The sequence below is a fragment of the Onychomys torridus genome, chromosome 2, assembly GCF_903995425.1.
Source record: "Onychomys torridus chromosome 2, mOncTor1.1, whole genome shotgun sequence".
Classification (NCBI taxonomy): Eukaryota; Metazoa; Chordata; class Mammalia; order Rodentia; family Cricetidae; genus Onychomys; species Onychomys torridus.
The window spans coordinates 116148747-116160840 of record NC_050444.1 but is presented as its reverse complement, the minus strand read 5'-3'; the positions used below and the strand labels follow the sequence as shown (position 1 = coordinate 116160840).

Here is a 12094-nt window from a genome sequence, read left to right as displayed (position 1 = left end):
TATATATACATATATATATATGTATATATATAAAGACATTTTTATATATAAAGGGATTTTTTTTAGTCTACAAATTTAAAGCCAAGTTTTACCATATTTTTAAGTGACATTATGAAAAACATAATTTCAGTTGGTGATGCTCCAGATAATTCTTTATTATTATGTGTGCTTGCCTTAGTTCATAATTTAATGCTTTGTCAAATGGGCATATTCTCTAAATTCTTCCCTGAGTATTAATTTGTAAGATTGGCCTGGAACTGGAGAGAAGGCTGGGAGATTCTTGCCATTTGCCTGTGGATGTCGGGTACTTCTGTGGATGAAACTACTTTTCCATGCCCAGGAACATGAAAAGATAATGGCTCTCCAATGTGGTTACATGATGACCCCACTTCACTCTGATGTGATTTCTGATTACATATTTCCATTTCTCTGATTTTTGCTTGTCAATGAGATACCATTTTATCAGAGCCTGATGCCCCTGCTCCTGTCTTCAGAATAGTTTTGGGTCCCTATTTACACATAAGGAGGGAGAAAGGGGCTGCCAGTCCCCACCCTCTTTGAAATATGTCACAACTATGTTTGTATATGTCTTTCTCCCTACAGGAAGGTGAGCTCTTTGAGGGTGGGCATCTTTCTTTCTTTATTTGTTTAGTTAGAAGTTCTCAACCAGGGCAGTTTTGCCCTGGGGACCTTTGACAAGGTGTGAGACATTTCCAGTTATGACTGGGGGTGTGGTGGGGGGCTGCTGCTGGCACACACAGGATAGAGAATGAAGCCACATGTCAGTAAAGAGAACACTCAGAAACTCTCAGTTCTAAAATGGTGTCCTTCAGGGGTGAGGACTCAGACGCCCTTGTTGGGTAGATAAGAAGGTAACTGGCATGTGTCGGTTGCTGTGCCGGACTTTGTCAGCGCCACCAAGGCCTCTCTTGTTTCCTTCTACTATACTTTTCTTGGCCTTCATTCCAAACAGGTGGATGTTAGCATATTCCTGGGTGTGTGACAGGGCTAATGAATAACCTTATGAAGGGCAAGTCATTAAGAGCACATAAGGGCTGCCCGAGAGCCAGGTACGGTCTAGCTGGAGCCACACCGCTCCCAGTGTCCCTACCGTATGTCACTTAGTCAGGCTGCTGCCGCCCCTGCGCAGCATCAATGCAAGGAAGGAGAGCATTCCCTGCCACTGCCCTCCAACCTCCACAGTTCCTGGGTGGAGCTCCCCATGAACAGCAGCTATGGCAACGATGATGGCAACTGGAAGAATGGAGGGCTGGAACATGTCCCTTCCTCATCCTCCATCCACAGTGGAGCATGGAGAAGATCCTTCAGGATGCACAGCAGGAGTCAGGCCAGAGCAGCTCTCACTGTAGCAGCCCTTCCCCACAAGAAGATGGGCAGGCCATGGCTGATGTGAAGATGCAAATCAGCAGGGACCAGAGTGCTCAGTCAGAAGAAGTTAGAGAAAGAAGCCGAGGCTTTGGAGAAAAGTGCAGACTGGATATCGGACTGGTGCAATAGATAGAAAAACATCCCACCCAAAGAGTTTCATCTCAGATACCCCAAATGTGCTGTGACTCTAAGCATGAGGAAGAGTGGGGCCGTGAAGAAAGGGGGCGTTGTTGTGGGATAGGCTTCCAGACAGAGAGGGTACTGGAGGGGCAGAGGGGATGTCAGTGAGACATGGAGGAAGCTATAGCACAAAAGAAAGGTAAAGAGCCAGACGGTAAAACATGGATTAATAAAAGCAGGTTAATTTCAGTTATAAGAGCTAGTGGCACAAGCCTAAGCTATAAGCCAAGCTTTCATAATTAAGTATAAGTCTCCCCGTCATGAGAATAGGTGAGCCGTCAGCCCAAAGGGAAGTCCGACTACAGGGCATTTTCTCTGCAGAGTTCCTAAAAGTCCTCCACCCGTCTCTCTTCCTTTCTCACATGTGGGCCTGGGCGCTGGGCATCTATCTATACTGGAAGACAATTCTGCCACCATCTACCGAGGGAAACAGAAAGGCCCTGGAAATGTGAGTGGCCTGTGAATTTGAGACCCATTGTAAGCATGATCCCCAACCTACAGCCCCACTTTTACATACTCAATTCCAGTAACTCTCAAATCTGGTATTTTCCTCAGACTCTGTGGAGGCATTTTACTAACCTCATCCCCTTTTAGCCCGTGAGACACTTTAGAGATTCCTACTGTTGCTTAGAAGTTTACAAAGGCTTTTTTTTTCCCCCAGCAATGCCACCAGCAGATGATAACCTTGTCAACAATGCCATCGTCTCCTCTTTGTACCACCAGAGTCACGCCTGTGTCATCCATGCTAGAAGCTGGATTCTAGCCATCTAACCGCATCTCATCCTGAATGAGATCAGGTTTGCGAACAATGCTGTGAAAGCTTTTGTTTAGTTGTTGTTTTGTTTTACAGGACAAAAACAAGCTTCCCTAAGCTTGAACTTACAGTTATTAAAAAGAAAAAAAAGCAGACACAAGGAAAAAAATATCCTGGGCAATAAACAAAACAAACAAACAAACAAAGAGCACGTAAGATGTCCTGGCCCTGTAGAAGGTTTTGAGGGCTGGAAAGATGGCTCAGTGGTTAAAGCACCTACTGTTTTACAGAGGGCCAGAGTGTGGTCTAGCACCCATATCAGGCAGCCAGCTCTAGCGATCAGACGCCATACACATGCGTACATATGCGTACATATGCACACATCCATACATTAAAAGGGGATTGGATTTCTTTCCAGCCTGGTAGCCTACAGGTTTGGAGTTTAATTTAATAAAACAACGTGTCATTTCTTGTATACTAATATGTGGGGATATATATGTATATATCCCCCTCCAATGCTGATGATTAAATCCAGGGCTTTGTGCCTACTAGGGGAAATGCTGTATCCTGAGCTGCAGTTCCAGACTTTGGTTTCTTGAGATGGTCTCACTCTGTACCTTAGGCTGACCTCAGGCTTGAGAGCCTCCAGTCTCCATCTTCTGAGGGGTGGGATTACAGTGTGCACCCCCACACCCAGCTAGAGCTACACACTCGAGGCATTTCCGTTTAAAAGTTTATATATTAGTATTTAAAACAGTGTTTAACAAGACCTAGGATGAATAGCCTAGAAGACAGGCATGATTAAGCCAGTTAGACGAGGCAAGGAAGATTCAGAGCAATACAGCATTTAATTTAGATTGTGTGGACTGTAAATAAGAAAGCCAGGATGTGAAGGTCCCTCAGAATCACTTCAAAACCCCAAACCAAGACCGATTTTCTTCAGGAGGTTTGAGACCTGCGTCATTCACAGGCTGGCATTTGCTTCTAAAGACTGCGCTATCTTCCCCTTGAGTACTGCTGAGGAGTTTGCTAACATGCGCACCTACCATGTCCTGAGACGGTAAGCTTACTGAGATGGCTGCTGGGGGTTACTTCTCATCTCCTCAGCAGTGCCTAAGCTTGTTGAGGGGTTTCTTGGCGTCACTGAGGCAGAGCCATATTCAGTTAACTATGTGGGTGGATGGGTGTGTGTGGTGGGAGGAGATGGTCCACACATCCCATCCCACCTGCTGTACACTACGGAGCATTCCAAGACGGGTAAGGTGCCCCTGGCTATCTGTGTCTGTCCTTCAGGATTCCACTGCATTCCCAAGGTCCCTAGAAGCTTTCTGCTCATCTCAGTGTCCCTTTCTTCCCTACCTCTGAAGCCCCACACAGAGACAGGGAGCTGTACACAGAAGACCAGACACAGCCTGTTGTGGATTAGAGCTCTCCCTGACCTGGCCTAGCTCTCAGCATGGGAGGTTCCTGGAGAACAGTATGGAGAGTCACGTCTCTGCAGGGCCCCCTGCAGCAGGCTCTCAAGGAGAAATTTTTATCAAAGGGTTAAAGACATCAATAAACGAGCCACAGTATACTAGAATTTGTGTTTCTTTTAAAGTGTTTAAATTACACTTGTGTGTGTGTGTATGTATGTATGTATGTATGTATGTATGTATGTATGTATGTATGTATGTATTTATTTATTTATTTACTTATGTGTGCACCACAGCACATGCCTGGAGGTCAGAGGACACCTTTTGGGAATCGGTTCTCTCTTTCTACCATGTGGGTTCTAGGTATTGAACTCAGGTCATCAGGCTTGTTGGCAAGTGCCTTTTCCCACGGGGCCACCTTGCCTGACTTTGTACTGAAGATCGTGCAAATAGATACCAGGTCCCCAAACTGAGCAGAGAATGCCCATCACAAGGGCGTGCAAGGCATGCTGGAGAGCTGCAGTCCCGTCGGTTCTGTCTGACCAGTGTGCCTCACCATCTGTGGTAAAATAGTTTGACAATTTAGAGATTTCCTCTAAGCTCCAGTCACCATCAGGAGGCGTCAACCCTCCGCATCTAAGCAGTCACTCTAATCTGAATGCGCCATATTTTGTCAATGTGTTTTCCTATTTTTTTTCTATGACAAGGAGGAAGAATGCAATGACAAGATCCCTGTCCTTAGTGGTTACATGTTTCAGGTGCCTGCTGCTGCATAAAACATCTCAAACTCAGTACCATGAAACACCAGCTATTTTTGTTTTTTTTTCTAAATATAAAATACTGTTATTGCATAATGTGTGAGAAATAAGTTCATCATGGAACTAAATATAAGAGAAATACATTTGTTAAATAATTATCATGTGAATATGACATATATTTATTTATTTTCACGTTTTATTTTATGTGTTTGTCTATCCTGCTTTCGTTAGTATGCCATGTGCATGCGGTACCTGAGGAGGCCAGAAGAGGGTGTCAGATCCCCCAGAGCTGGAGTTACAGATGGTTGTGAGCTACCGTGGTGGTGCTGAGAGTCAAACCCAGGTCCTCAGCAAGAGCAGCAGGTGCTCTCCACCACTAAGCCATCTGTCCAGCCCCACCAGCCATTTCTTTATGCATCCAGAGTCTACCACACTCATGGTGTCCTTGGACGTCTGCCTAGCACAGCAGGCATGTGTTAACTCTGTTGCTTGTTGTCAGGGAAATTCATCTGGCAGTTCTGAATGTCTACTGTCTGGCATTTGGTCATTTGGTCAGAGATGACTCCAAGAGGGGCATCAGCCCAGACTAAAGGGTAGAGGCATCTGGATGGCCTCTCCGTGTGCCTTGGATCCCAAAGGGAGTGTTATAAAACAAATGATTTCAGAAGATCATATGGAAATGGCATGGTAGTTGTGTGGCATTGCTTCCATGCCACAAGCATGTACAGAGTCCATGGGCCTGAGTGGAAGGAATGGCAAAGGACCTATGGTTGTAGTATGTTAAACAACTCCATGATCCTGCCTCAGCCTCCCAGGTGGTGGCGTTACAGGGATGCACCCCCCATTCTCAGTCTGATGCTTGTTGAAGGAAGGAAATGCTTGTCTGGCAAATCTAATTCTTGGTAGAACTGAATTATACCTGTCAACACTATTGGAGACAGATTTCAAACTATGAATTAGTTGAGTGGGTGGAAGTCTAGCACATTGTAGATGGAGGGGAGGGTCTACACCAAGGTATAGAAAGTTTCCAGAGAATGTAAGTGTTATATAGCCAGAGTACAGAGCATGTGCCGAGGAGAGTGAGATAGGTGAAGACAGATTGCAGAGGAGTCTGGGTCCATACTACAAACTTCCTGAAGAGCTACTTAGACACTGTGGAATTGACAAGATTAGGGAGACATTTTAGAGAGATTCTTGTGTCTGCAGTAGAGATGACAGAGAAGGGTATGGAGAGCGAGAGGCTGCTGACTGTGGTCCAGGTAAAAGCTAAGGAGAATAACTGGGGTCTTTGCCCCAGGGCCACAGAGGAGAGGGCAGCTCCCCATGCTGGAGTCTCACTCACCAATTTTCATGTTGCTGTTTTCTTTTTCCTCCTTATAATCCACGGCAATCTGAAGTCCTACTCCTTCTATTCATAGGAATCTTGATGTCATCTGCAATGCATGAGTTTGTAATTCACGGACATACACAGGCCTGTTCAGCACACAGTCTCTGTGGCGAGGCTCCCTCACCTCAGCAGCTGATGATGAGACACACACATGGAGATGAAGCTGCAGCCATCAGTCACCTTGGCTTGGGTTTTGCAAGGAGATGGAATCTGATTCCTGCCTTGCGTGTGTTCACAGCAGCATGACATATTTGTACAACAGTGCTCTCTCTGGAGCACCAGGCACTTCCTAAATATCACTTCTGGATAGTTGAGGAAACTGGGCCAGTGGAATTCCCAGGTTTCCAGAGTTAGCTGAGGTGACAAGCTGTTTCTGCTTCTCTCCCTGTTAGAAAAGGAGGAGGGTCTGGGGAGGCAGCTCAGGGGTAAGAGTACTTGCTGTGTGAGCACCAGGACTTGAGTTTGAATCCCCAGAACACACTTAAAAACAACAACAACAACAACAACAACAACAACAACAACAACAACAACAAGAAGACAGGGCTGGTACCCATAATCCCAGTGTTGGCAGGCAGAGGCAGGAGGATTCTAGGAGCTCACCGGCCAGCTAGCCTAAGTGAAATGGAGCTTTGAGTTCAATGAGAAACCCTGTCTCAAGGGAATAAGGCAGAGAGTGATAGAAGATGCGCAAAGATCTTCTTTCAGGGACGCATGTAGGTGTACACACACACACACACACACACACACACACACACACACACACACCCTAAAGAAAGTTGTTAAAGACTGATCTCCTTTAGGACTGGAGGAAACTCTCAGCTCCTTCCTGTTGATGTGGGGACAGCCATGGCCCTTCTTGTGTCATTGACGAGGAAAGCAGGGAGGGCAGAATGAGACCTACACAGCTGGCCCACCACAAGCAGGGCAGGGGAAAGCTGGTTCACACACACTAGCACACTAGGTGCAAACAGCTCAGGTGCTGCTTACCTTCTTCAGTGTCTAAAGCAAACGTTTCTTGTTTAGTGTGTGTTAAAGAAAACTGAGAAAATTGAACTTCTAAGAATTTCTTCAATTCCCTTCAATAAAAATATATGGAACACCTATAATTCTGAAAGCCCCGTTTGTAGCGAATGACCTCCCTATTCCCAGGGAGCTCATGTCCTGGGGCAGGAAGACAACTCATTGGCGGTGACTATAACAGAGATATCATAACCCTTACATGGAACCCATTGCTAGGTGCTGTGTTTTGGGGAATAGATAGCAGAGTAAGGAAGATGAGTAGTCTCCAGGGTGTGGTTGAGTAGTCTCCAGGGTGTCTTTACTGGGGTGGTCACTGCGTGATCCATAAAGGATCTTGTTCTCAAGCCGGAACACACCTGCATGCTGGCACTCAGTAGGATGTTGAGTTTAGGGCCAGCTAGGAAAGCAGACTGAGGCTCACTCCTCCTCTCCCCGACACACGTACTCTTACCATTATCAATCCCCCAAATTCGGTTTCATTCTTGGCTTAGCCAATCACATTTGAATAAAGAAATCTTGATTTTTTTTTTTTAGTCATTTATGTTGCTAAATCTAGTTTCCCTATTCATTTTTTGTTCATACCAACGTACATGTATTAATGACAATGTTCCTCATTTATACCTTCAGTCATATTGGTAAATAATGCAAATAAAGTCACTGTTCTGATAGTGATCCTATATAGCAAAAGACAGACTATATTTGCAGTTCTTGGGATGGAACCTGAGGTCACATGCATGTAACACAGGTGCTCTAGACCCCACACAGACTTTGAACATACATGTAACACAGGTGTTCCAGACTCCACACAGACTTTGAACAAGTTAGTTTACAGAGTAAGATATATTCCTGGAGGGGAAGAGCCTAGAGCTCCCCAGAGCCTATCCCAAGGGGTGGTTAACCATGTCAGACCCTCAGGAAGTCTTCTGAGAGATGTCATTATTGAAGCCAGGACCTGAATACTTAGCAAGGCAGAGGGATGAGATGGGAAGGGCATACAAAATAGAGGAAATGGCCTGTACACAGGGGAGTTGTGGACTCTCAGGAACATGATCTCTGCTCTGGGGCTGAGCTGGGGTATACAATAGACTGAATGAAGAGGTCAGATAACACAAGGTACATTTTTTGCCATGTACATTATTTGCAAAATGAAGGTGAATAATAACGCATCACATCTTGCTTGAGTAGATACTGACCGAATGAATGCTGGCTGTCAGTCACATGAGTGGGGAGTATATTAACTATTACATCATCACACATTAAAACACAGGTTAGGAGCATCATCAAAGACAGCTGGAAGTTGGTGCTCTTGGTTTGTCTTGTGGGTGGTAAGCGTGTATGGGTGGCAGGTAATATTGTCTTTCTGGTCTTTAGAGGAGGGCTGGTTTTCTCTATTGACCGCAGAGCCCTAATGCACATCCCTCCTTTAGATGGTAGAATGATAGGAGAAAGAATGAGAAATCACAGATGGGCAGACATGGTTTAAGTGTTAAGTCCACTGCTCACTAGCCTGGTGACTTGGTGGCACCTCTCTGGGCCTCAATGATGTTATCTGGAAAATGGGGCTAACAATGCTATTCCTTCTCAGAAGGCTGATATGATAGTCAAATGAAACGATCCTTGGAAAGTTTTGTTTAACACTGGAAGTGCCTCGGTTGGCTTTGTTTTTGTTTGTGGATGGGAAGCATCCTTCAAAAGAGTCCTTCTTCGTGCATTCTCTAGCCCAAGTCCTCTCCATTGTGACCACAAGGGTTCCACACATTTTCCAGCTGGTGGCTAATATAATACTTCCTTCCATTCTAGGAGGAAGACCATTTTGGGATGCTAATTAATTATGATGCTCTAATATGGAAGCTGAAAACAAACAGACCCAGAAGACCCTATTATTAGACCCTGGGTCTTGCTCTCACATTGCCTCCCCATGATGGGGGTCTGTTTAGGCAGAAACAGGCAACTCTAATCTCCCCCACATTACTGTAATTATTAACTACTGCTTCTAAAATCTATCGAGTTATCATTATTGTTATTATTCTGAAACTCAACCCCATTTCCATGTCGTAAAGATAAACCAAATCTCATTTCAATTAGTTGCAGCAGGAGGGAATGAACTTTAAACAGACATTTAATTTCTGAAAAAAAAATTAGGAAGTTCTTCATGGAAATGTTATGGCATTTTGAAACAGATTAATAGTTCAGTGTGAACACATCCACCCTGCAGCTAAATGATGGCTGCGTGATGAGGAGGAGGCAGGTTCAGCTTGCAAAACCAGTGGCTGCCACTGGCTTGGAGCTTATCAAATAGTCTTTGTTTTATGACTTTCAAGTACGATTCTTTTTTTTTTTTTTAAAGCCACTTTATAGATTGAGTTACTGGTCTCATATTATGGGTATATTTTATTTATTGAGAGAAAGTAGTTGACTTTCAAGGTGACAATAAAATTTAACAAAATCTCCCCAAATCTGTGAAAAGACATCAATTCTCCCCCAAAAGGCTTAACTCTCAAGATGATGACCTGTAGTCTGCAAGGGGTGGGTGTGCAGGGATGGGGGATGGGGGGGGTCCCCAGCGCTCGTTCAGATGGCTTATTCTCTTCCTTTCGCGAATTAACATTCATATCCAAGAGTGTGCCCACTTTTCAGCAGCTGAACATGACAAGGGGAAAGGTTTCCGTGATGGATTCTTGTGTGTGTCTGTAAATTTCATGCTTGTACAGTTGGATTAATAGCAAGGGACACTGAAGTCCTTTTGTTCTTGCGCAAACAGCTCCTAAGCCAGGGAGGGACAGAGTGAGTATCTCAGTGGAACAGAGCCTGGAGGCGTAACTGGAGGGACCAGAGTCAATCTCTGGCCTCTTCTCCCCAAGCCTCATTACGGCATCTGTTCCTCTGGGACCTGGGTAGAAACCACAAAATAAATGTCAGTGACTTTAGTATCTGTGCCCATCCAATGTACTGCCCTAGATGTCCACGGCAGGGCCTTTTATATACTGTCTAGTTCTTGGGGAAAGAAAACAGCAGCTAACCAGGCTTGGGGGGTTACAAATGAGGGCCTTTAGAATTCAGATCTTTGCTCCAGGGTTGAGCTGTCGCTGGGTATACGATGGGATGAAACCTTCTATTCCTGTGGGAGACACCAAGTCACAGGCTACACTGTTATAAAAATAAGCTTTTTCCTCCAAAAATATATTGTAGACAATTGACACAGATTAATGAGGCTGGGGTTTTTCAATCTAATACCATTTTTAAAAGTAGCCTCAAAGTTTTCATCGAACTCAATTTAGCACGTACTCTTTTCCTTATTAATTTGGTAGCTTAGTGGCTGGGACAGTGCAGCTAAATGGCAGTTTGCCTGCTCTGATGCAGAAAAATAGTTACAATTTAGCAAGCTTTCCTACAAAAGGGAATGTATTCTAGTTTCAGTGATAAATTATCCTCGCTCTTGTGAACTGATGCTGGTGATGGGAAATTTTAACTTATTAAAAAATTTCATAATTATATTTATGGGGGGCGGGGCAAGACTGGCACGGCACGTGTGAAAGCCAGAGGATAACTTGCAGGAGTTGATTCCTCCTGCTTGGTGAGTTCTGGTTTTGAACTCAGGTAGTTGGGCTTGGCAGCAAGTGCCTTTACCCACTGAAGCAGCTCTTGGTCCTAATTTATTTTTTAAAAGGCACTTTATTGACGTATTCTTGACATGTGAAGAGCTATACCCATTTGACATTTACAGTTTGACAGATTTTGCATTATGTGTGTACTTGTGAAACTACTTCCATCAGAAAGTCTTCATATTATCCTCCCAGCCTCAAATCCATCACCTCCCAAAGTTGTCTCTCACCTCTTTCATTAATAATATGACTATTGGTTTGTGGTAAGAAAACTAATATAACATCTATTTTCATATCAAAAGTTAAACAAAAAATACAGTACTGTGAACTATAGGCACTATGTTCGACAGTATTCTAAAATGCCCTTTGCACACATGAAAAAGCACTTTTAAGTTTATTTTCACATCAAAGAGGTTTAGTTCTTAAAATTTCAGGTTAGAAAAATCCTCAAACCTGATAACCACCATCCTAGAGCAACAGCTTTAGAATTGGAAATCTTGAACTCCATGACTTACCAGCTTTTTTACCTTGGGCAAAAGAATTTCTGTCCTAACTCTTAATCTTCTCAATTATAAAATGAAGGGAGATGTATTTATCACACAAAGATATTGTAAGATAACATTATTCACAAAGCCCAGCCCCTTAAACAATCTCCATGACGGTCAGCTGTGTCTGGATAAACTGGTGTGTCCAGAATGGAGTATTACCCAGCAGTGAAATGAATGAATGAATGGTCCTGCTACAACTTGGCTGAATCTCAAACACATGCTCTATCAGAGGAACTAGATGTGGAAGATGACAATGCATCATTTTGCTTACATGAAAGGTCAGAGAGGATGAATCTACAGAGGTAGAAAGAACATTAGTGATTGCCTGGGGCTGTGGGAGAGGATTGACTGTAAATGGACACACAAAGGGGCTCACTGGGGCAAAGGACATGTTCTTAAACAGGACCATGGTAAAGGCTATTCAACTATGCACTTAGTAAACAAACAAACAAACAAAACAAAACAATGAAAACAACCATTGACTTGTGCATTTAAGACTGGAGAAATTTTGGATTACACCCTGATAAAGCTGTTAAAAAAAAAAAGCTAATGTTAAGACTGAGGAGATGGCTGTGTGTGAAAATGCTTACTACATGAGCATGAGCACTTGAGCTGGATACTCACCACCCATGTGAAAGCCTTCATGGCAGCATACTCCTGAACCCAAGTCTTGGGATGAGGGAGACAGACAGATTCCTGAAGCGGGCCAGCCCAGCCAAACCGTGTGCTTGTTTCAAGTTCCATGAGAGACTCTGTCTTCAAAACTGAAGGTGGAGAGTGATCAAGCAAAGGCAGCAGACATTGGCTGCTGGCCTCCGCATGTGTATGAGTGGACAAGCACACACACACACACACACACACACACACACACACACACACACACATGTGTGCACCTTTATTTTTAATAAAAAATAAAATAAAAAGCCAATGCATGACTGTAATCTAAGACTCAGGAAGGTGAAAAGTTTCAGCTTAACCTGAAAATAGCAAGATTCTGTCACAGCAACAATAAAGACAGCAACAACAATGAGAGAGAGACAG

The 12094-nt window shown here is 44.0% G+C and overlaps 1 pseudogene; it reads left to right on the top strand.

Moving 5' to 3' along the window:
- Positions 1-1162: 1162 nt before the first annotated feature.
- Positions 1163-3387, top strand: LOC118577935 (annotated as a pseudogene).
- Positions 3388-12094: the final 8707 nt, after the last annotated feature.